The sequence below is a fragment of the Scyliorhinus torazame genome, chromosome 11 (genome assembly GCF_047496885.1).
Source record: "Scyliorhinus torazame isolate Kashiwa2021f chromosome 11, sScyTor2.1, whole genome shotgun sequence".
NCBI lineage: Eukaryota > Metazoa > Chordata > Chondrichthyes > Carcharhiniformes > Scyliorhinidae > Scyliorhinus > Scyliorhinus torazame.
The window spans coordinates 160,465,504-160,489,291 of record NC_092717.1 but is presented as its reverse complement, the minus strand read 5'-3'; positions in this window follow the sequence as shown (position 1 = coordinate 160,489,291).

The following is a 23,788-nucleotide window of genomic DNA, read 5'->3' as shown; positions in this document are numbered from 1 at the left end:
CACCCGACTGGATGGCTGGCCGCCGCTCAGCCCCAAGGTTCGAGTCACGGGATGTGGAGGTGCTCCTGGGCGCGGTGGAGGAGAGGAGGGATGCCCTGTATCCCGGGCATGGCCGCAGAGTTGCCCCACGCCACAGCCGGCGTCTGTGGAGGGAAGTGGCAGAGGCCGTCACCGCTGCGGCCCTGACACCACGGACAGGCACCCAGTGCCACAAGAAGGTGAATGACCTCGTCAGAGCAGGCAGGGTGAGCCTCCCCATATCCCCCCTCCCCCATATCCCCCCTCCCCCATATACCCCATATCCCCCCTCCCCCATATCCCCCTCCCCATATCCCCCCTCCCCCATATCCCCCTCCCCCATATCCCCCCTTCCCCCATATCACCCCCTCCCCCATATCCCCCCTCCCCCATATCCCCCCTCCCCATATCCGCCCTCCCCATATTCCCCCTCCCATATCCCCCTCCCCCATATCCCCCCTCCCCATATACCCCCTCCCCCATATCCCCCCTCCCCCATATCCCCCATATCCCCCCTCCCCCATATCCCCCTCCCCCATATCCCCCCTCCCCATATCCCCCCTCCCCCATATCCCCCCTCCCCCATATCCCCCATATCCCCCCCTCCCCATATCCCCCCCTCCCCCATATCCCCCCCTCCCCCATATCTCCCATATCCCCAAGTGAATCCAGCCCTAACCTTAACCTCTGCAATGCACGCGCAACCGATGGCGTGCATTCACATACCTGCCTAACAGTGTTGCCTTTTACCCCTGCCACCCCCACCCCCCCCACAGGATAAGCGCGCACACAACAATAGGGAGCATGTGAGGACTGGAGGAGGCCCCGCTGATGAGAGGCCACTGACCGAACACGAGGAAAGGCCCCTGGAACTGGCTGGCGGACCTGACGACCGGGAGGTTGCTGATGCAGAGGTCGGGGGCGTAGTAGCAAGTGAGCCACCGACAGCCCGTCCCCATATCCCCCCTCCCCTATATCCCCCTCCCCCATATCACCTGATCACTGCCTGATGTCTAACCATGCATGCTTCATTGTGTATGGCAGGATCAAACGTCCAGGCACCCATCCCCGCAGATGCAGACCGCCCGCAGGATGCCCCTCGGAGGCCACGGGAGACGGAGAGACCCGGACCCTCCAGCATGCGACGCCCGCAGGATGCCCCTCGGAGGCCACGGGAGACGGAGAGACCCGGACCCTCCAGCATGCGACGCCCGCAGGACGCCCCTCGCACACCACGGGAGACGGAGAGACCCGCACCCTCCAGCATGCGACGCCCGCAGGATGCCCCTCGCGCACCACGGGAGACGGAGAGACCCGCACCCTCCAGCATGCGACGCCCGCAGGATGCCCCTCGCACACCACGGGAGACGGAGAGACACGGACCCTCCAGCATGCGACGCCCGCAGGATGCCCCTCGGAGGCCACGGGAGACGGAGAGACCTGGAGCAACAGGGAGACGACACCCCCGTCACGTGCGGGAGCGACCACCCAGCGACGAGGGGGGCAGCCATAGGCCCCCGTCACATCCGAGCCAGGACACCACTACCCAGGACACCACTACCCAGGACACCACTACCCAGGACACCACTACCCAGGACACCACTGCCCGGGACACCACTACCCGGGACAGCACTGCCCAGGACACCCCTACCCGGGACAGCATTACCCAGGAAGACAAAATACCGGACAGTGACTCAGAGTGGATGGGTGGAGACGAACCCCCACCCCAAAGTGCCATGGACTCAGAGTGGGACGAAGAGCACGACACAACGCCACTGCTGTCACCAACACCCTCCACCATCGCAGAAACACTCACCTCGGTTGGGCACTGTAGTGATGAGGCGTCTGGTACACTCACTGGTGCGCACAACACAGCCGTCCCGGTACAGCAGGTGGAGGTAGGAGCAGCAGAGGGGCCGGGCGGTCGGAGGGCAGCCCAGCCCAAGCGAACATCTGCCGCCCAGATGGATCCCGGGTTCCTGGAGTTACCACACCCACACATAGATCCGATGCAACCACCGACCCGGAGACGAGCGAAGAGGGTGACGGGCGGCTTGCGGCGGCTGCAGTCGCAGGTGGAGGAGTCCACCCGCGTCCAGGAGCTGGGAGTGGTGCCGGTCATGCGTGCCACCCAAGCTGACACCGCACGGGTGGCGTCCGCGGTGGAGGCAATGGTTGCGACGGTGTCAGACATGGGGAACGGTTTGCGAGGCCTGGGGCTTTCCGTGCAGGCGGTGTCTGTGGCCCAGGAAATGGCTGCCCTCTCACAGGAGGCCATGAGCCAGTGCCAGCGCCAGATGGCAGAGGCGCTCAACGCTATAGCCCAGTCTCTGCAGGCCATGGCCCAGTCTCAGCAGGCCATGGCCCAGTCTCAGCAGGCCATGGCCCAGTCTCTGCAGGCCATCGCTGAGGGCATCGGCGCCATTGGCCATGTGCGAGCCGGCGTTGCACTGTCACAGACAGGGTTTGCCAACCCCCTGGGCTCCATGGCTGCAATCCTGCAGACCCCTGTCGATACCAGCACGGCCCTCCAGGACTGGCAGCGCCAGATGTCGGGGGGGCGTCGGATGGCCAGTCCGTTCGCATCCCCCACCCATGTAGAGGCCTGGGGGCCATCGGGCACCCCGAGGGAGGAGGAGGTGGTGTGGTCCGTACCGGCTCCCCCTGTAGGGTAGGTCCCGGTACACTGCGACACCTCGGACTCCCCCCCTTCCGTCCCAGGTGCATCGGGTGGGCAACGGGCAGGACAGGCTGGCAGCTCGCCATCCCAGTCGCCCGGGCCGCAGCCTGGCCCATCTAGGCCAGGACGCCCCAGGAAACGGCTGCCAAAGGGATCCAGTGTCAGAGGGCAGGAATCACAGGAGTCCACCTCCAGTTCTGCTGTACCGTCTGGGGAACCACGTAGACGTAGTCAAAGGGCCCGTAAGTCCAAACAATTAGACACTGAGTAAGTTGGCACGGGTGCAGGGCACAGATGAGTTTTAGGGGCTAGGGCACGTGCATGAACTCCTTTGGTTATTAAAGTCAATGTTACACCTACAGAAGCTGCCTTTGTGCTCTGTCCAAAGCGTGCGGGGGTGTCATGTACGTTGAGCGCAAGTGTGTGTGTGAGGGGTGGTCTTACCTCAGCCCCAGGTGAGTCTGCCCCCTTCCCCCTGGGCCGCCATCAACATCCCCCGGGTAGAGGACGGGACCGTGCGCTGCAGTGTCACAGCCGCATGCAGGGATGGTCCGGGTGGATGGTGGTACTGTGGCCATGGGTCAGACATAGTCCAACGATGTAGAGCCAGGAGCTCATCGCAGGGCGGGTTGTCATCATCCTCCATGGCCTGCAATAGACACGCGTCCACCCGCAACTGTGTGAGCCCGGCCCGTTGTGCTGCAGGTGGATCGGCAATGGGGGGGGTGGTGTGCATGTGGGTGGGGTGGGTGGGGTTGGGGAGGGGGGTGAGGGTGCTAGGTGGGTGGATGAGTGGGGGGTGTGGGTGGTCGGCTGTTGCCATGGTGTGCGGTCTGTGGCCATACTACCCGATTCCCACGCCCATCTAGTCAGTGAAGCGGGCGGCTATCAGTCTGTCCCGTGCCCGCTGGGCCAGCCGGTAACGGTGGACAGCCACCCGCCTGTGTCTTCCCCGTCTGCCCTGACCATTACCCCCATCCCCCTCATCTGGGGAGGACTGCGCCTCTTCCTGCTGCTCCTCCACTCCGCCCTCCTCTGCCTGCGGCACATCGCCCCTCTGCTGGGCTATGTTGTGCAGGACACAGCACACCACAATGATGCGGCCGACCCTATCTGACCGATACTGGAGGGCGCCCCCAGAGAGGTCCAGGCACCTGAAACGCATCTTCAGCACACCAAAGCACACCTCTCTATCACTCTCCTTGTCGCTACATGGGCATCATTGTAGTGGTTCTCCGCTGCATTGCGTGGCCTCCATATAGGCATCATCAGCCACGATCACAATGGGTAGCCCCTGTCGCCCAGCAACCAGCCCCTCAGCCGCGGATGGCGTCCCTCGTACACGCCGGGGATGGATGACCGCGACAACACGTATGAGTCGTGTACACTGCCTGGGTAACGGGCGCAGACGTGCAGGATCATCATGCGGTGGTCGCAGACCACCTGTATGTTCATCGAATAGGTCCCCTTCCTACTGGTGAACACGGCCCTGTTATCTGCAGGTGGCCGCACGGCGACGTGCATCCCATCGATCGGGCCCTGGACCATGGGGAACCCGGCCACGGCAGAGAAGCCCACGGCCCGGGCATCTTGGCTGGCCCGGTCCACGGGGAAGCGGATGTAGATGTGCGCCATGGCATATAGGGCATCTGTCACTGCCCGGATGCACCGATGCACCAATGTCTGCGATATGCCGGACAGGTCCCCACTCGGTGCCTGGAATGACCCCGTTGCATAAAAGTTCAGGGCCACCGTAACCTTGACGGACACGGGGAGAGGGTGTCCCCCGCCAGTGCCACGCGGTGACAGGTGTGCCAGCAGGTGGCAGATGTGTGCCACGGTTTCCCGCCTCATCCGGAGTCGCCTCCTGCATTCCCGGTCCGTGAGGTCCTGGTATGACTGCCGGGGCCGGTACACACGGGGCGCCCTCGGGTGCCTCCGTTGCCGTGGGGCCGCGACGTCCTCCTCCCCCTCCTCGTCCTGTCGGTCAGGTGTCCCTCCAGCCTGGTCGGCTGCCGCCTGTCCCTCTGGCCAGCCTGCGCCGCCTCTCTGGCACGCTCCTCCTCCTCCTCCTCCTCCTCCTCCTCATCCAGGGCAACATAGACATGAGCGGCTGCCACCACGGCGGCCAACATCGCTGGATGATCGGAAAACATGACGGCCTGGTGGGAGGGAGGGGAACGACGACATGTCATCATTGCCCATATCCCCTCCTCCCCCCAGCCAGGTGGCATGGACCGCATGGGTCCAACTGTTGGAGGCTGGCACCTGGCCAGGTGGACCAACTCACTTGCCCTCGCAACCCCCTCCCCGGCACGGACACCCCCCCCCAACCTCCACCCCGGCACGGACCCCCACCCCAACCTCCACCCCGGCACGGACCCCCCCCAACCTCCACCCCGGCACAGACCCCCCATCCCCCTCCCCGGCACGGACCCCCCACCAACCTCCACCTCGGCACGGACCCCCCCCAACCTCCACCCCGGCACGGACCCCCCCCAACCTCCACCCCGGCACGGACCCCCCCCCCAACTTCCACCCCGGCACGGAACCCCCATCCCCCTCCCCGGCACGGACCCCCCAACCTCCACCCCGGCATGGACCCCCCCCCAACCTCCACCCCGGCACGGACCCCCCCCCCAACCTCCACCCCGGCACGGACCCCCCCCCCCAACCTCCACCCCGGCACGGACCCACCATCCCCCTCCCCGGCACGGACCCCCCCCCATCCCCCTCCCCGGCACGGACCCCCCCCAACCTCCAATCCGGCACGGAACCCCCCCCAACCTCCACCCCGGCACGGACCCCCATCCCCCTCCCCGGCACGGATCCCCCACCAACCTCCACCCTGGCACGGACCCCCCCCCCAACCTCCACCCCGGCACGGACCCCCCCCCAACCTCCACCCCGGTACGTACCCCACCCCCCAACCTCCATCCCGGCACGGACCCCCCCACCAACCTCCACCCCGGCACGGACCCCCCATCCCCCTCCCCGGCACGGACCCCCCCCCAACCTCCACCCCGGCACGGACCCCCCCCCAACCTCCACCCCGGCACGGACCCCCCCCAACCTTCACCCCGGCAAGGACCCCCCCCCCACCTCCACCCCGGCACGGACCCCCCATCCCCCTCCCCGGCACGGACCCCCCCCCCTACCTCCACCCCGGCACGGACCCCCCATTCCCCTCCCCGGCACGGACCCCCCCCAACCTCCACCCCGGCACGGACCTCCCCCCCCAACCTCCACCCCGGCACGGACCCCCCCCAACCTCCACCCCGGCACTGACCCCCCCCAACCTCCACCCCGGCACGGACCCCCCCCCCAACCTCCACCCCGGCACGGACCCCCCCCCCCCAACCTCCACCCCGGCACGGACCTCCCATCCCCCTCCCCGGCACGGACCCCCTCCCGGCACTCCCCCGGAGCCCAGCCTCCTCTAACCACCCCCCCCCGCCGCACACACACACACACACAACCCGAGACACACCTCTCCTCACGCATTCAGACTGCGGTCACGCCATCGCCTACCCAGAGCCAACCCCCCTGGCCGTCACTCACCTCCACGCTGGTCGGCGTGACCCTGGAGCACAGGGCCACGCCGATGAAAAGGAGGTGTAATTTACGTCGACGTGAACGGTCATCACGTCGACGGGACTTCGGCCCATCCGGAAGGGAGAATATCGGCAGGCCGAAAATCGGCTGCCTTGCGCAGACTCGTGACATTCTCCGACGGCAGCGGCGACATTAACGCCCCGCCGCCTTTTCTCCCTTCAGAGACTTCGGCAACCGGCGGGGGTGGGATTCACGGCGGCCAACGGCCATTCTCCGACCCTCTGGGGGTTCGGAGAATGACGCCCATTGATTGGGACTCACTTAGTGCTAGGGGCTTAGATGGGGCAGAGTTTGTAAGGAGCATCCAGGAGAGCTTCTGAAAACAATATGTAGATAGTCCAACTAGGGAAAGGGCTATACTGGACCTGGTATTGGGGAATGACCCGGTCAGGTGGTTGAAGTTTCAGTAAGGGAGCATTTTGGGAACAGTGACCACAATTCAGTAAATTTTAAAGCGCTAGTGGACAAGGATAAGAGTGGTCCTAGGGTGAATGTGCTAAATTGGGGGAAGGCTAATTATAACAATATTAGGCAGGAACTGAAGAACCTAGATTGGGGGAGGATGTTTGAGGGCAAATCAACATCTGACATGTGGGAGGTTTTCAAATGTCAGTTGAAAGGAATTCAGGACTGGCATGTCCTCTGCGGAAGAAGGATAAATATGGCAAATTCCGGGAACCTTGGATAATGAGAGATATTGTACGCCTCATCAAAAATAAAAAGGAGGCATTTGTCAGGGCTAGAAGGCTGGGAACAGACAAAGCCTGTGTGGAGTATAAGGAAAGTAGGAAGGAACTTAAGCAAGGAGTCAGGTGGGCTAAAAAGGGTCACGAAAAGACATTGGCAAATAGGGTTAAGGAAAGAGGGTAGCCAGGGAAGGACAGTTGAGGGAATCTGTGTGTGGAGCCAGAGGAAACGGGTGAGGTACGAAATGAATACTTTGCATCAGTATTCACCAAAGAGAAGGAATTGGTAGATGTTGAGTCTGGAGAAGGGTGTGTAGATAGCCTGGGTCACATTGAGATCCAAAAAGACGAGGTGTTGGGCGTCTTGAAAAATATTAAGGTAGATAAGTCCCCAGGGCCTGATGGGATCTACCCCAGAATACTGAAGGAGGCTAGAGAGGAAATTGCTGAGACCTTGACAGAAATCTTTGGATCCTCACTGTCTTTAGGTGATGTCCCGGAGGACTGGAGAATAGCCAATTGTTTAAGAAGAATAGCAAGGATAATCCAGGGAACTACAGGCCAGTGAGCCTTTCGTCAGTGGCAGGGAAATTACTGGAGAGAATTCTTCGAGACAGGATCTACTCCCATTTGGAAGCAAATGGACGCATTAGCGAGAGGCAGCACGGCTTTGTGAAGGGGAGGTCCTGCCTCACTAACTTGATAGAGTTTTTCGAGGAGATCACAAAGATGATTGATGCAGGTAGGGCAGTGGATGTTGTCGATATGGACTTCAGTAAGGCCTTTGACAAGGTCCCTCATGGCAGACTGTTACAAAAGGTGAAGTCACACGGGATCAGGGGTGAGCTGGCAAGATGGATACAGAACTGGCTAGGTCATAGAAGGCAGAGAGTAGCAATGGAAGGGAGCTTTTCTGATTGGAGGGCTGTGACTAGTAGTGTACCGTAGGGATCAGTGCTGGGACCTTTGCTGTTCGTAGTCTCGAAATGATTTGGAAGAAAATGTAACTCGTCTGATGAGTACGTTTTCAGATGACACAAAGGTTGGTGGAATTGCGGATATCGATGGGGAATGTCAGAGGATACAGTAGGATTTAGATCGTTTGGAGACTTGGGCAGAGAGATGGCAGATGGAGTTTGATCCGGACAAATGTGAGGTAATGCATTTTGGAAGGTCTAATGCAGGTAGAGAATATAGTGAATGGTACAATCCTCAAGTGTATTGACAGTCAGAGAGATCTAGGTGTACAGGTCCACAGGTCACTGAAAGGCGCAACACAGGTGGAGAAGGTAGTCAAGAAGGCATACGGCATGCTTGCCTTCATTGGCCGGGGCATTGAGTATAAAAATTGGCAAGTCACGTTGCAGCTGTATAGAACCTTACTTCGGCCACACTTGGAGTATAGTGTTCAATTCTGGTCGCCACACTACCAGAAGGATGTGGAGGCTTTAGAGAGGGTGCAGAAGAGATTTACCAGGATGTTATCTGGTATGGAGGGCATTAGCTATGAGAAGAGGTTGAATAAACTCTGTTTGTTCTCACTGGAACGACGGAGGTTGAGGGGCGACCTGATAGAGGTCTACAAAATTATGAGGGGCATAGACAGAGTGGATAGTCAGAGACTTTTTCCCAGGGTAGAGAGGTCAAATACTAGGGGGCATAGGTTTAAGGTGCGAAGGGCAAAGTTTAGAGGAGATGTACGAGGCAGGTTTTTTACACAGAGGGAAGTGGGTGCCTGGAACTCGCTGCCGGAGGAGGTGGTGGAAGCAGGAACGATAGTGACGTTTAAGGGGCATCTTGATAAATACATGAATAGGATGGGAATAGAGATACGGACCCCGGAAGTGCAGAAGATTTCAGTTTAGACGGGCAGCATGGTCGGCACAGGCTTGGAGGGCCGAAGGGCCTGTTCCTGTGCTGTACTTTTCTTTACTCTTTGTTCTTTGTCATTCTGTTTTAAAGCTGGAATGCTTGACATTGTCTCAACACTTGTAGCAATAGGTTCAATGGCTTCTTTTCATTACTAATCTTTTTAGTTCTTCTTCAATTTTAGGCTTAATGGTGTACAATTCTAGTTTTGAGCCATTTGGGTGTGCTGTCTGGCTTGATTATTAGGTGTAGCTCAACTCCAGTCACAGAGCCTCGTGAATCTTCAAACACCTTCTTCTACAAAGTTATTGCAAGTTGCTCTTTGACTCTATTGATTTATTGACTGTTTCTCGGTTAAGCCTAATCATTGCCAATCATACTCTGTGAAATAGAACAGGAAGTTTTCCACGGGCAATGTGCTCTACTTTCACCATAATGCATCTTTTTAATGGTACAATCTATTCAATGTAGGTCCTTAGGATCACATATAATGGTTTTAAAGGCAGATGCTTCAGTTTTTGGTGATAAATTGTTTCAGGCATTAGCGATTTTAATTTCATGACCTTCAGGTTATTTCCCAAAACATTGTTGATCTCCTTGCAGTGACAAAATACCTAGCTGAAGCTCTTGCTGTAGCTCAGTTTTGCTGTCTTTTGCGTGATCCTGAGCTTCATCCACCAATTTGTAGACATGATTAGATTGTTTACCTGAATTGTTTTACTTGCATTTTCTTGGTGTAGAAGACATTTTCTGAACCAAATACGCTTTGGCAATGTGGCTTTTCTTACCACAATTCTTGTATGTATTTGGTTTACTCCAGCATTCCCCCATTGAATGTCCAATCTCTGTTCAATGGTGACATGGTTGCACCTTTGCATCCCTGTTTCTTGAGTTACCCATTTTGTGGATCTTTGCTCCAGCCCCTATCTGCGAATTTTCTCTTGTTGCAAACTCCAGACATGTGACAACTTCCACAGCAGCTTTCAGAGTTAAATCACTCACAGTTAGCAGCTTCCTCTGAATAACTTCACTGTGTACTCCACAAACCAGCCTGTCTTAAAGAGTATCATCAAGTGTTGTACCAAATTCACACTATCTTGCTAATCTTCTTAAAAACTCTACAGACTGTAAAATGCTTTCGCCTTCTTCCTGAATATGGAGGAGAAACAGAACCTTTTTGCAATCAATAACGTTTTAGGAGAGAAATGTCCCTCGAAGATTTTCATTAATTCACTGAAGGACGTGTCTCCTGGTTTTGCTGGGTGAACAAGATTCTGTAGCAGCATAAACATTTTACGGTCAACTGAGAAAGAAATGTTGCCACCTTTCGGTCCTCCGGTTCTGATTAGCTTTGAAAGGCAATTGGAATTTTTCTTCATATGAATTCCACGTATCATAGTCCTCATCAAATGCATACATGGCACCTGTTTTACCGCCTTTTTAGATCTCAGCTCCTCGGGTCTACACTTCCTCCCTTCTGACTGTGTTGGAAAGTATGGCGTAAACAATCCCTTGAACAAGTAACTACGAATTTGTTTCCCTTTTATGCCTGAGCATATTTTGACTTTTCACCTGAGTAAAGGCCCATTCATAGTTGGCAGACTTTGAAATCTCTGTTCCATGCAGCCCATGTAGCTTCTCCACATGCACGGTCCCTGCAGCCCTGACCCCACTTACTTTTACGCAAGCAAGTCTTCCCCAACCATCGGTCTTCTCACTCACAGTTGCTGCGGAAAAGTTTGATTAAACCTTCACATCGTCAGCAGTACTTTCCCCATGTTTGTGCGTATGCGAGCCCAGTGCCAAGAATCTTCCGTTACTCCCAAAGCCGCTATTTGACAAAAATCTTCTTTCCAGCGATTTTTCTGCCTCAATCCTCGTCACCAGTTTTCTATCTTATTCCATATTTCTTTGTTGCCACAATGAGAAAAGGTATGGAGGTGCCCACACTCTGAATTCTTGTAATACATGATGAGAGGCTTATTAAGGATGTTGCTCATATAATCAAAGATGGCGATTTGCCAAAAGCCCGTGCAAACACTCTGCTGACATCACTACATACCACGTGACACAGAACCAGCAAGAATGTATTCCCAGGTGCATAACACAATGGGGGCCAGGTGGGCATGCATTTTCAGTGACTATCAACATCACCAAAGGCCTGCACCTCTTTGAATTTGGCTACGTCCAGGCATCTGCTAGCCACTTCTCCAGAATCTCACAATCTGCTGTCCACAGCCATCCAGTTGCTGAAGTTTCAACACACTCCACTTATACTGATTTCTATGTTTAGTTGATTATTCATTTATTTGTTCACAGTACTTCATTTTGAGAACTAACAGAAATTGAAAATGTAGATAATAATGAATAAATGGATTTAGTTGTATTTTAATTCCAACAATAATGAACTTATTTATCTTTGGTTTGGATATCTTAATCAATGATAACCAACTAGCAATTAACATCCCAGAGGGAATTATAAGATGAAAAAGCTCAATTTTCACAAGCTGCTCCATTATGTTGACTGGGACATCACCTCTGCAAACACTCTCAAATGTTCTTATCCCACCTCTGCCAGGTTGCTGTTTAAATCCTCAGGACTGCTCCACCCTCTCCAGAAGCTCATCCAGGTTGCTGTTTAAATACTGCTCCCGTGTTACTCGTGCTTCTCTCAGGCCAATGCCATCCCTCAGATGATATGTAATAATAGGGCAGCATATTCCATGGCATAGTAATAGCCGTCAGATTGCTACTGTGCTGCTGTTTACTTACCCAACACTGGAGCTCAACATTCCTAGCCTGGAATTCCAACCCGGGCCTCTTGATAAATGTGGAGTGGACGTGCTCCTGAAGTCTTTCCCTAAGAGCATTGGAGTGTCAGTTGAAACAATGCATGGAATTTATTACCCATTCCTAGTTGCCCTTGAGAAGATGGTGGTGAGTTACCTTCTTGAACTCCTGCAGTCTCTGTATAATGGGCACTTAAGTCCTTTGTTCTTCCACAGCTAGTATTTTTTCAGAAAATAAAAAGGTTTGTGTTTTTCGATCCAAAGTGGATAACCTCATGCTTGCCCTAATTCAATTCAGTCTAGCAGTGCAATCAGATAAAGCAGCTCAGAAATTAGGAAATGAATAAGTGGAGAAGCCCACCAGTGGAGAATCCAGCCCTCTTACTTTAACTCAGAGTTTTTAAGGATTCCATATACAGGGCTTGTAGTCAGTGCAAGAAGACTTGCAAGAGCTTTCCCCAGTGCATCCTTCGGGTGCCTTTCGGGTACAAGCATCCAGAGAATGAAACATCTGGACCAATATATTGTGACACATGCAAATTCATGTCTTGCTTGGATTTTAACAGTCATAGATGTTTACAGCACGGAAACAGGCCCTTCGTCCCAGCTTCTCCATGCTGCTCAGTTCCTATCACTAAGCTAGTCCCACTTGGCTGCATTTGGTATATATCTCTCGAAACCCACCCTGCCCATGTAACTGTCTAACTGCTTTTTAAATGACTAAATTGCACCCACCTCTACCAGTGCCTTTGGCAGCCCTTCCAGCTGCTCACTACCTCTATGTGAAGAAATTTCCCCTCTGGTCTCTTTAATAATAATAATAATCTTTATTGTCACAAGTAGGCTTACATTAACACTGCAATGAAGTTACTGTGAAAATCCCCTAGTTGCCACACTACTGCACCTGTTCAGGTCCACTGAGGGAGAATTCAGAATGTCCAATTCACCTAACAAGCACGTCTTTCGGGAGCCCCTGGAGGAAATCCACGCAGACACGGGGAGAATGTGCGGACTCCGCACAGACAGTGACCCAAGCTGGGAAAATAACCTGGGACCCTGGCGCTATGAAGCAACAGTGTGAACCACTGTGCTCCCGGGTCTCTTTAATATCTCTCCCCTCTCACCTTAAACCTATGCCCTCTAGTTCTGGACTCCTCCACTTTTGGGAAAAGATGTCGACTATTATAAGAAATAAATCACAATTGATCAGGAAGGAAATCGGCCTATGACCAAGTCGCAGCATTTTTTGTTAAAGAAACTACCAATAAAGGGTCAAGAAATACAGACCAATAAATGTACTAACACTGAGAAAGATGAAACCAACTAAATCACTCAAAATGTATTTTGAAAATCCTTTCAGCTAGCATCTTACTTTGGCAATGACCCAATGTAGCCATCTGGGATGGCCACGTCCCGATTACAAAATGGACACTTGCAAAGAATGCAGGGAAAATTGGACAATACTGAGAAACAAGCAGGTGCAAGGTCTGTCTGTTGATTAGAGCCTTGGCTCTCAGACAGGACAGAAACTGCTAAGCAATCTACATATTAATGAGCCATGTCCGGGGACAAAAGGGAAACATTTAGATAAACAATGTTAAGGCAGACACCCTGGCACCAGAGGAGACTCAAACAAAGCAAACCAACGGCCACCTAGGACACGCCCAGCAACCAGTGAACCCACCCCTCTATCGGAGGAAGATCGATAAGAATGATTGGGAAAGGCCCAATTAATTGAGGCCAAGTTCAAGGCCCGCCCAAAAGCACACAAAGCCCTTTTAGGTACAAAAAGTATTCCCCAAGAGAGAATCTTTCTTCTTTCGCCTTGGCTCTCAGCGAAGAGAGACCAGCCTAGCAGCTGCGCCAGACCAAGTAAGTCCCAAGTCAACACACGCTACGAGATAGACGCTCCTAGTTGCTATCCTGTAAACAGCTCAACCCAGCAGCCTCAGAACCGAGCAACGGCCATTGTTCCTCTGACTGAGTGGGCACCCGAAGCTAAGTATAGGCTTTAGTAATAGTGATAGTTTAGGTTGTAGAGTTTTATGCATGAGTAGATTTGACTGTGTGTAAATAAATGAGCATTGCTTTTGAACTTACTAACTGGTGTATCGAGTCTGTGATCAGTATTCGGTTCTGAACTTTGTGGCAGTGTCGAAAGATACCTGGCGACTCTTGAGCAAACGTAATTAAACAGAGCCAAATTGAGAGACAACACCAAAGAGAGCAACATCAAGGATATAGCACTAAAAGTAAGGTTGGTAACATAACATATACTTCAATAATTCACACTACAATCTTCAAACATGGCCATAAAATGATGTATATACGACAGCAAATTTTTCCCCAGGACCTTATTCTTTCTCAGACCCTTTTGCTACATCTTACTTTTTTTTTGTGGTTTTGCCCATATATTATCTGAGCCTTTGTGAATGTTTGACAAGTAAATTTTGCAGGCAGCAGTTTATAACTTGTCTTCCTTAAATATTTACACACAGATGTGAATATTAAAAGGTGTTGGTATCTGCTGCTGCTAACTGTCAGCAAGAGAGGTGGGTTTCCACTTCAGTTTCCTCCTGAGTTACATCAAAATCTTTGTAGTCACTTGAATAAGGACACGGGGAGTCCACACCGAGTGAAATAAGAAACAAAGTTTTATGTACACTACACAATAGATCCCCACCGAGTTCCTCTCTGGTCAGTGTCTTACTGGCCGAACTTATATACATTGGTTAATTAAGATACCCCACCCCTAGCGGAGGAGATCATACTCCGCCAGGAGCATGGTGAAGACGAGCATTTCCATCCCATAGGTCCCGTGCGGGATATTACAGTTGCAGTGGGGGAGGGGTCACTTTAAATCCTCAGGAAGGGAGGGGTGGAGGCAATGGATGAAATGTTAAAAATAAGAAACGCAACCCCAACAGGCTTTGTAAATAATTCTTTATTACTCATTTACAGGATGTGGGCGTCGCTGGCTGGCCAGAATTTATTACTCATCCCTAGTTGTACTTGAGTATGTAGTGGTGAGCTATCTTCTTGAACTGCTGCATGGGGGCAGCACGGTAGCACAGTGGTTACCACAGTTGCTTCACAGCTCCAGGGTCCCAGGTTCGATTCCCGGCTTGGGTCACTGTCTGTGTGGAGTCTGCACGTTCTCCCCATGTGTGTGTGGGTTTCTTCCGGGTGCTCCGGTTTCCTCCCACATTCCAAAGATGTGCGGGTTAGGTGGATTGGCTATGCTAAATTGCCCTTCGTGTCCAAAAAGTTTAATTGGGGTTACTGGGTAAAGGGATGGGGTGGAGGAGGTGTGTGCTTGAGTGGGGTGCTCTTTCCAAGTGCCGGTGCAGACGCGATGGGCCGAATGGCCTCCTTCTGCACTGTAAATTCTATGAGGTGTAAGTTCACCAACATGCTGATAAAAAGGGAGTTCCAGGATTTTGACCCGGAGTTAGTGAAGGAACGGCAATATATGTCCAAGGCATGGTGGTGAATGGAACCTCCAACTGGTGGTGTTCCCATGTGTTCGCTGTCCTTGTCCTTCTAGAAGGTAGTGGTCATGGGTTTGGAAGATGCTGTCTAAAGAACTTTGGTGAGTTTCTGCAGGGCATCTTTAGCACAGGGCTAAAGAGCTGGTGTTTAAAGCAGACCAAGGCAGTCCAGCAGCACAGTTCAATTCCCGTACCAGCCTCCCCGAACAGGCACCGGAATGTGGCGACTAGGGGCTTTTCACAGTAACTTCATTTGAAGCCTACTTGTGACAATAAGTGATTTTCATTTCATTTAATCTTGTAGGTGGTATTCACTGCTACCATTGTTCATCGATGGTGGAGGGATTGAATGTTTGGGGAAGGGGTACCAACCATATCCAGCAGGAAAGTACTTGTCTCGCACTGTTTGTTGGTCAGCAATGGTAGGCGTAGTCCTGAAATAAGCTGATCTTCAAGTGGCTGATTCACTCCATGATCACATCCCCATCCATGCCATGTTCTAATCCCCCCCTGCAATCTTTCCAGGTGATCTATACCCCCATCCCATTTCCCTTGCCATCGCATAGCCAGCGATCCCTTGTCCCCCTTGATCTCTCCCACTATGATCGCTTCCCCCGTGATCTTATCATCCAAGATCTTTCCCCAACAGCCCACAATACCTTCTTTGTGATTTCTTCCCCCAAAAGATCAGGGCCCGCTCTCATGCCTCCCCTTCATCTTCCCTGCCTCATTCACACGAACAATCCCTGGTATGAAGAGCTTGCCAAGTGAGGAGCGGTTGAGGACCAGGGGCGGGATACTCTGAAAATGGGGCTATGTCCCCATGGCGGTGGGAAAACCGGCACTAACCACGCCAACGTCAACAGCCCCCAAAAGTGAGGAATTCTCCAATTTCTCGGGGGCTAGGTTGGCGCTGGAGTGGTTGGCACCGCCCCAGCCTGCGGCGTAGGTTTGCGCATGCGCGGAACGGCCGGTGTGATCTCGCGCGTGCGCGGACCAGCTGCCGTATTTCTGCGCATGCGCAGACCGGTTGCCGTATTTACGCGCATGCGTGGGGGTTCTCCTCTCCGCACTGGCGTCCGGGCAATATGGTGGAGCCCTACAGGGGCCCGGCGTGGAGGAAAGAGGGCCCCCACGGAACCAGCCCGCCTGAAGGATTGGTAGGCGCAATCACGGGCCAGGTCACCGTAAGGGCTCCCCCTGGGGTTGGATATCCCCGCGCCCCACTTCAGGACCACCCCCGCACACTTACCTGCCAGGTCCCGCCATGTGTGAGGTGAGTAATTCATGCCGGCGGGACTGGGCAAGGCTAGATGGCCACTCGGCCCCCGAAAGACGGCGGCGGAGAATAGGGCAGCCAGCGTCAGGGCGGAAGGGCGAGGGTCAGATCGCCCCATGCCCCCCCCAGGACCCCGGAGCCCGCCCACGCCGCCTGGTCCCGCCGGTAAATACCAGGCGGGCCGGAGAATCCAGCGGGGGGTCCCGCCAACCGGCGCGGCTCGATTCCCGCCCCCGCCCAATCTCCGGTACCGGAGACTTCGGCGGGGGCGGGATTCACGGCGGCCAACGGCCATTCTCCGACCCGGCGGGGGGTTGGAGAATGACGCCCATGATTCTGTGCTCTGAACACATGTAACCTCATAGTTGTATTTTATTGTGATTGTGTGATAAACCCTCTTCCTTTTTCCTACCCACATTTATATTGTGAGTGTAAAACAGGGTGAGAGGGTGAGTGTTGGGAAACCCCTCTCATGTGTGTATGTGTAAAAATAAACCAACTCTTTTATTTTCATCTCATCTTGAGATTGCAGTGCAAGCCATTAACACAGGATTACAACCTTTCCAAATTTAAGAGTTGGGAAAAACACAACCATTTATAAAGGGGGAAAATCAGAATTTAAAAATGCACCTTTCTGTTTACGGATGGGTAGAGAGTGGGGCAATCAGCGTAGTTTAAATTGAACCTCCGCCTGTCAATCCCATGCCACATCAAAGGATAGACAGGGTCATAGAGCTCCAGCTCAAAGGAGGCAATATCCTCAACATCTCCAATGTTGTAGAAAAAGGGCTTTCACAGCAGGTAATTTCTGACACCTCCAGCCCCCAGAATATCTGGAGCGGTGATGAAATACAGGAGCAGCCCTGAGGATTTAAACAGAACAAGAAGTTATGTACTTCTTTGTTGTCACAAAGAGGAAAGATATGCAGCTGCCCACACTCTGGCTTCTTGTAAAACATGATGAGAGGTTTATTAAGGGTGTCTGCACAAAGCCAACGCAAACATTCTACTGACATCACTACACATCACGTGCAAAAACAGCAAGAATGTATTCCCAGATACATACCACCCCTCACTCTTTACTTCATCGGTGCAATGACAACAATTAACATTTATACAGCAGATGTTAATTCTACACATATATACAATTGAATAAGACAGTCTCTGCGTTGAACGTCTGTTCTTTTTTGGTAGAATTCTGCGTTCTTGAACTCGGCACTTGCAGCTTCAGAAGTGCCTTCATTCCTTTCTGTAGATGATATTTTTTGAGTAGTTATTTTAATATCTGTCACTGTGGGTGTGATCCAGTGAAAAGCATATAGGGGCGGGGGTGCTGGACATGGTATGTTGGATCTTGCGAGGTGTTGCGATCTGGGTAGATCACGGGAGTGGAGTCTCCCGGCTATTATCAGCCACATGATCTCACGAGATGTTGGGATGTAAATCCCACCTATTGTGGGCAGGATCATTTTGGGGCAAATCTGCATATTAGAGCAAGACAGCTAGTCTCACTCTATCGTGCAGATTCCAGAGGTACCTGAAGCTTTGGGATTCATCACCTTCACCTCGGAGACCTCTGGCGAGCACCGTTCAGTACTGGTCTCAACACGGACCAGATGGAACGGCACTTGTGGGGGACACCTAGGGATCGGAGGCCCCCAGCTCAATACCCTTTATGTGCGATTGTGCCCTGGCACTGCTAGTGCCACCTGGCAGTGCCAACTTGGCAGTGCCAGCCTGGTACCCTGGCAGTGCCACTTGGGTGCCAGCCTGGCAAAGCCCAGGTGCTATTGCCAGCTGACATTGGCACTGCCAGGTTGGCACTGCCAAGCTTCCAAACTGGCATTTTCTGCACACATGATCGAGCCAGAGTGCCCTGCGTTGGGGGTGTGGGTGGGGGCCGGTGGGCCGGGGATCCTCCCATAGTGCATTCGGGCTGGGCAGGAGGTGGGAGACTGCTTTGAGGGCTCGGAGATCGGCACACCATTTCTCTCGCTACACTGGGAGTTTCAGTGAGCAGAGCTCCCCAGTGTGGAAAGCAGGGCTCTGTGAGGCCTTGGCCATGTATTCTCCGCTGAGACCCCTTATAGAGCCTGAGTCACATTGCATAGCCATGTGTTTCCCAGCCGGAAATCACATGGTTAACTCGCTCTGAAACTTTGTTCCCATTTGTTTGAATTGAGCCCTATAGGTATTGAAAAGCCCTCAGAAACAAAATCTGAAATCATCACTGTCTCTGGACTCTGTTCCAAAGTATAGCTCTCTTGAAGAAAGGGTAGAACCTCTTGGGAAGTTTCTGCAAGTAACTGTTTTTTCTGTGAGTAACTGATCAGCATGATGTTGCCAAACTCTTTCATCATCCGTCTGTTCTGTATGGTATGTGACCTATCTTCGCTAGGATCATAGCTGGTACCCATTTCTCGTTGGTGGTGTAACCCCTAGCTAGCACTCTCTCTCCCTGGTTGAATACTCACTTTTTAGAGATTTGCTTAGTCCTCGCAATTTGTGTACGTTGTTATTGTTGGACAATCTCTGAAGAATCAGGTGGAGTTAACAAATCAAACTGTGTTCACAGTTTCCTCTTAAACAACAGTATTGCTGATGAACTTTGTATGGAAGTATCAACAGTGAGCGATAAGATATTACTCTTCTTGATAATGATCCCTGGTCCTTCAATGCTTTGATAGAATGCTTTAATGATTGCACAAAACTCTTAGCCAATCCATTTGTTACTGGATGATATGGAGCTGACTTGATAAGGTTTATACCGTTCCCTTTCAGGTAGTTTTCAAACTCCTTCAAAGTAAACTGCGAACTATTATCACTGACAATCTGCTCCGGCATTCCAAATCTTGCGACTATTTCATTCAGTTTCTCAGTGGTCTGCTCAGTCGTCATTGACTTCATTATCGTGACTTCTGGCCATTTCGAGTATGTGTTCACAATCACTAAGCATATGTGGCCTTCCAGTGGACCAGCATAATTGATGGGTGTCCTTTCTATAGTTGAGTGAGCCATTTCCACGGATGTAATGGTTGTAATGGTGGAGTGTTCCATAGTTTTGCACAAAATTGGCATTGCCCAACTTTGTCTTCAATTTGAGCATCCAATCCTGGCCACCAAAAATTACTGTGTGTTAATTCCTTCATCTTCACCAAACTAGGATGGCCCTCAAGTAGTTGGTCAAGGGTTCTACTATGTTAGCAGGGAGGAATAATCACATGGATTCCCCACAGTCGAACTCCATTCTGGACTGTCAACTCACGACTTTGTGTGATATAGGGCTTGGAATCTGGATTTTTCTCATGAACATCTAACAGTGTACCTTTTTGGACAAAGTCCATCATCTTTCTTATCACTGCATAATTTTTTGTATAACTGATGCGAGCATCAATTCACTCAAAGACACGAGTAGAAGTAAACCGTGGTTTTAATCAGCTGAGAACAGTGCCTGCCTGCGACTGGTACAATACTGGGAACCGCCTACAGATCAACTGCTCTTTATACTTCCTTTCAAGGGGAGGAGCCATGGGCGGAGCCCGTACATACCCCAACATATCCCCCTGTGGGTGAAGCCACACAATGGCCCATAGGTGGAGCCCACAAGGTCAACAACATAACATAGCTGTAACACAATGGCACAACATGATACTAATACACTGGTGAATTACTAGTACTATACATTCACCCCCGTTAAAAAAAAATGAAGTCCGGCGGGGGTGACGGGCTCATACGTTCAGCAGGTCCGGCGCACGGATTGTGTGCTGTGATCGCCGAAGCACTGGTGTTGCGGCTGGTCCGGGTGTTGGGCTCATCCGTGCTGGCAGTGGAAGTGAGGCCGGTGCGGGCACAGGCGTGGACTCCGGGAGCGTCTCTTCTGGAGCTTCATTCCTGTGGACCGGTGTGGCGAGCGGGAGGGAGCGCGGGAGCCATATAGGGGCGGGGGTGCTGGACATGGTAGGTTGGGCAGGATATAGTGGGGGGGCTGTGGTGGTGGTGGTGGTGATGGAGCCTGCGGGCGCCAGGTCCCGGATGGAGACGGTTGACAAAAGCATACTGGGGGTTGGAGTGTAGGAGCTGGACCCTCTCAACCAGAGTGTCGGTCTTATGGCACCTGGCGTGTTTTCTGAGGAGGACTGGTCCTGGTGTCTTCAGCCAGGACGGAAGCGAGGCCCCTGAGGTAGCTCCCCTGGTGAAAACAAACAAGCGGTCATGAGGAGTCTTGTTTGTGGCCGTGCAAAGGAGGGACCTGATAGAGTGGAGCGCATCGGGGAGAACCTCCTGCCAGTAAGAAACTGGGAGAATCCTGGACTGCGGGGTCAGTAGGACAGTCTTCCAGACCGTTGCGTTCTCCCTCTCCACCTGCCCGTTTCCCCTTGGGTTATAACTGGTAGTCCTGCTCGAGGCAATGCCCTTACTGTGCAGGTACTGATGCAGTTCGTCGCTCATGAACAATGAGCCCCGGTTGCTGAGGACATAACTGGGGAAACCAAACACGATGAAGACACTATGCAGGGCTCTAATGACCATCGACGTGGTCATATTGGGGCAGGGGATTGCAAATAGGAAGCGGGAGAACTCATCTATGATGTTGAGGAAATATGTATTGCGGTTATTGGAGGGGAGGGGCCCTTTGAAATCGATACTGAGGCATTCAAAGGGCCGGGATGCCTTTACCAGGTGGGCCTTATCCGGTCGATAGAAGTGCGGTTTACACTCCGCTCAGTTTGGCAGTCCCTGATCATAGCTCTGACCCCCTCGGTGGAGTAGGGCAGGTTGCGGGCCTTGATATAATGGACGAGCCGGGTGACCCCCGGGTGGCAGAGGTCATCGTGGATAGCTCGTAATCGGTCATCTTGCACGCTGGCGCGTGTGCCGCGGGACAGGGCATCTGGGGGCTCGTTGAGCTTCCCAGGACGATATACTATATCGTAGTTATAGGTGGAGAGTCCGATCCTCCACCTCAAGATCTTATCGTTCTTGATTTTGCCCCGCTGCGTATTGTCGGACATGAAGGCTACCGATCATTGGTCGGTGACGAGGGTAAACCTCCTACCAGTGAGGTAGTGCTCCCAGTGCCATACGGCTTCCACGATGGCTTGGGCTTCGTTTTCGACCGAGGAGTGTCGAATTTCAAAGGGGGTGAGGGTGCGCGAAAAGAACGCTACCGGTCTGCTTGCTTGGTTGAGGGTGGCGGCGAGAGCGACGGCTGATGCGTCGCTCTCCACCTGGAAGGGGACGGACTCATCCACCGCGCGCATCGCGGCTTTGGCGATGTCCGCCTTGATGCAGCTGAAGGCCTGGCGGGACTCAGTTGCCAGTGGAAACATGGTGACCTTGATTAGTGGGTGGGCTTTGTCTGCATAATTGGGGACCCACGGGCATAATATGAAAAGAATCCAAGGCACATCTTAAGGGCCTTGGGACAGTGAGGGAGAGGGAGTTGCAGGAGGGTCAGGATCGGTCAGGATCGGGCCCTAGGACCCCGTTCTCAACGACGTAGCCGCGGATGGCTAGTCTGGTTGTGCGGAAAATGCATTTCTCCTTGGTGTAGGTGAGATTGAGGGTTTGGGCGGTTTGGAGAAATCGGTGGAGTTTGGTGCCGTGGTCCTGCTGATCATGGCCACAGATGGTGACATTGTCCAAATACGGAAATGTGACCCGCAGCCCATACTGGTCCACCATTCGGTCCATTGCTGTTTGGAACACCAAAACCCCATTCGTGACGCCAAACGGGACCCGGAGGAAATGGAAAAGGCGGCCGTCTGCCTGAAAAGCCGTGTAGTGGCGGTCCTCCGGGCAGATTGGGAGCTGGTGGTATGCAGATTTAAGATCCACCGTGGAGAACACCCGGTAGTGTGCAATCTGGTTTACCATGTCTGCAATCCAGGGAAGGGGGTACGCATCGAGTTGCGTATACTGGTTAATGGTTTGGCTGTAATCAACCACCACCCGGAACTTTTCCCCGGTCTTGATGACCACCACCTGAGCTCTCCAGGGTCTATTGCTGGCGTCGATGACACCCTCCTGCAAGAGACGCTGGACCTCGGACCTAATGAACGTCCTGTCCTGCATGCTATACCGCCTGCTTCTGGTGGCGACTGGCTTGCAGTCGGCAGTGAGATTTGCGAAGAGAGGGGGAGAGTTGACTTTCAGGGTTGCGAGGCTGCATATGGTGAGTGGGGGCAGGGGCCCCCCGAACTTCAGGGTTAGGCTCCTGAGGTTACATTGGAAATCGAGTCCCAATAGGAGAGGAGCGCAGAGGTCTGGGAGCACATATAATTTAAAGTTAGCGTACTCCGCGCCTGTATTGCGAGGGTTGCAGTAGTGCACCCTTGGATTTGCACCGAGTGCGACCCAGAGGCGAGGGAGATGGTTTGTTGCGCCGGGAAAATTGGGAGCGAGCAGCGTCTTACCATGTCCGGGTGAATGAAGCTCTCTGTGCTGACGGCCATCATGGAGCTCCGGAGGTGCTTGGGTCGCGACTGTGCCAGGATGACCGCGCTGAGGTGTGGGTAACCGGCGGCGTGATTGGAGGTGCTGGGGCGGCCCCGCGATGACTGTCCATATTAATCATACGCGTCGAGCGGCGTAGCAGATGGCGGCCAAGATGGCGGCCCCTGTTGGTCAAGCGTGGCGGGCGGTGAGGAAGATGGCATCCAGGATGGCGGCCCCCATGGATCGCACGTGGCCGGCCGCGTGAGGGAGGGTTGCCAAGTTGGTGGCCCTCGTGAGTCGCACGTGCTGTGATGGCTGGAAGATGGCTGCCCCCACTGATAGCACAAGGCTGAGGCATCTGCAGGGGGCAGAGCCGACAGACACGCTGCCACCCTGCGGGGTCTGTAGGCCTGTGAGTCTGAGGATCGGGTCTGTGAGGTAGAGTTTTTAGACCTGGCCAGGCAGCCTTGTGGCCCATAGGTGGAGCCCACAAGGTCAACACCATAACATAGCTGTAACACAATGGCAGAACATGATACTAATACACTGGTGAATTACTAGTACTAAACATTCACCACAATAACTTTGAATTTGAGATGAAATCATAGGCATACTCTCCACGAGCGAGAAATATTGACAACATTTTCTTCCGGGTCATGCTTGACCTGTAATGAAAATCGTGATAAAGCATGCTGCTCTGACTTGTGATACTGCATATCGTAAGTGTGTGCCGACAATATTAATGACCACCTTTGCAATCTACTAGCTGTCAAAGAAGGTATACCTTTATATGGCCTAAAGATTGCAGTCAAGGGTGGATGATCTGTCAACAGGGTAAAATGGTGCCCATAAAGGTAATGGTGGAACCTTCTTACACCGGAAATGATGCTCAAAATTATTTTTCGAGCTGAGCGTAATTAATT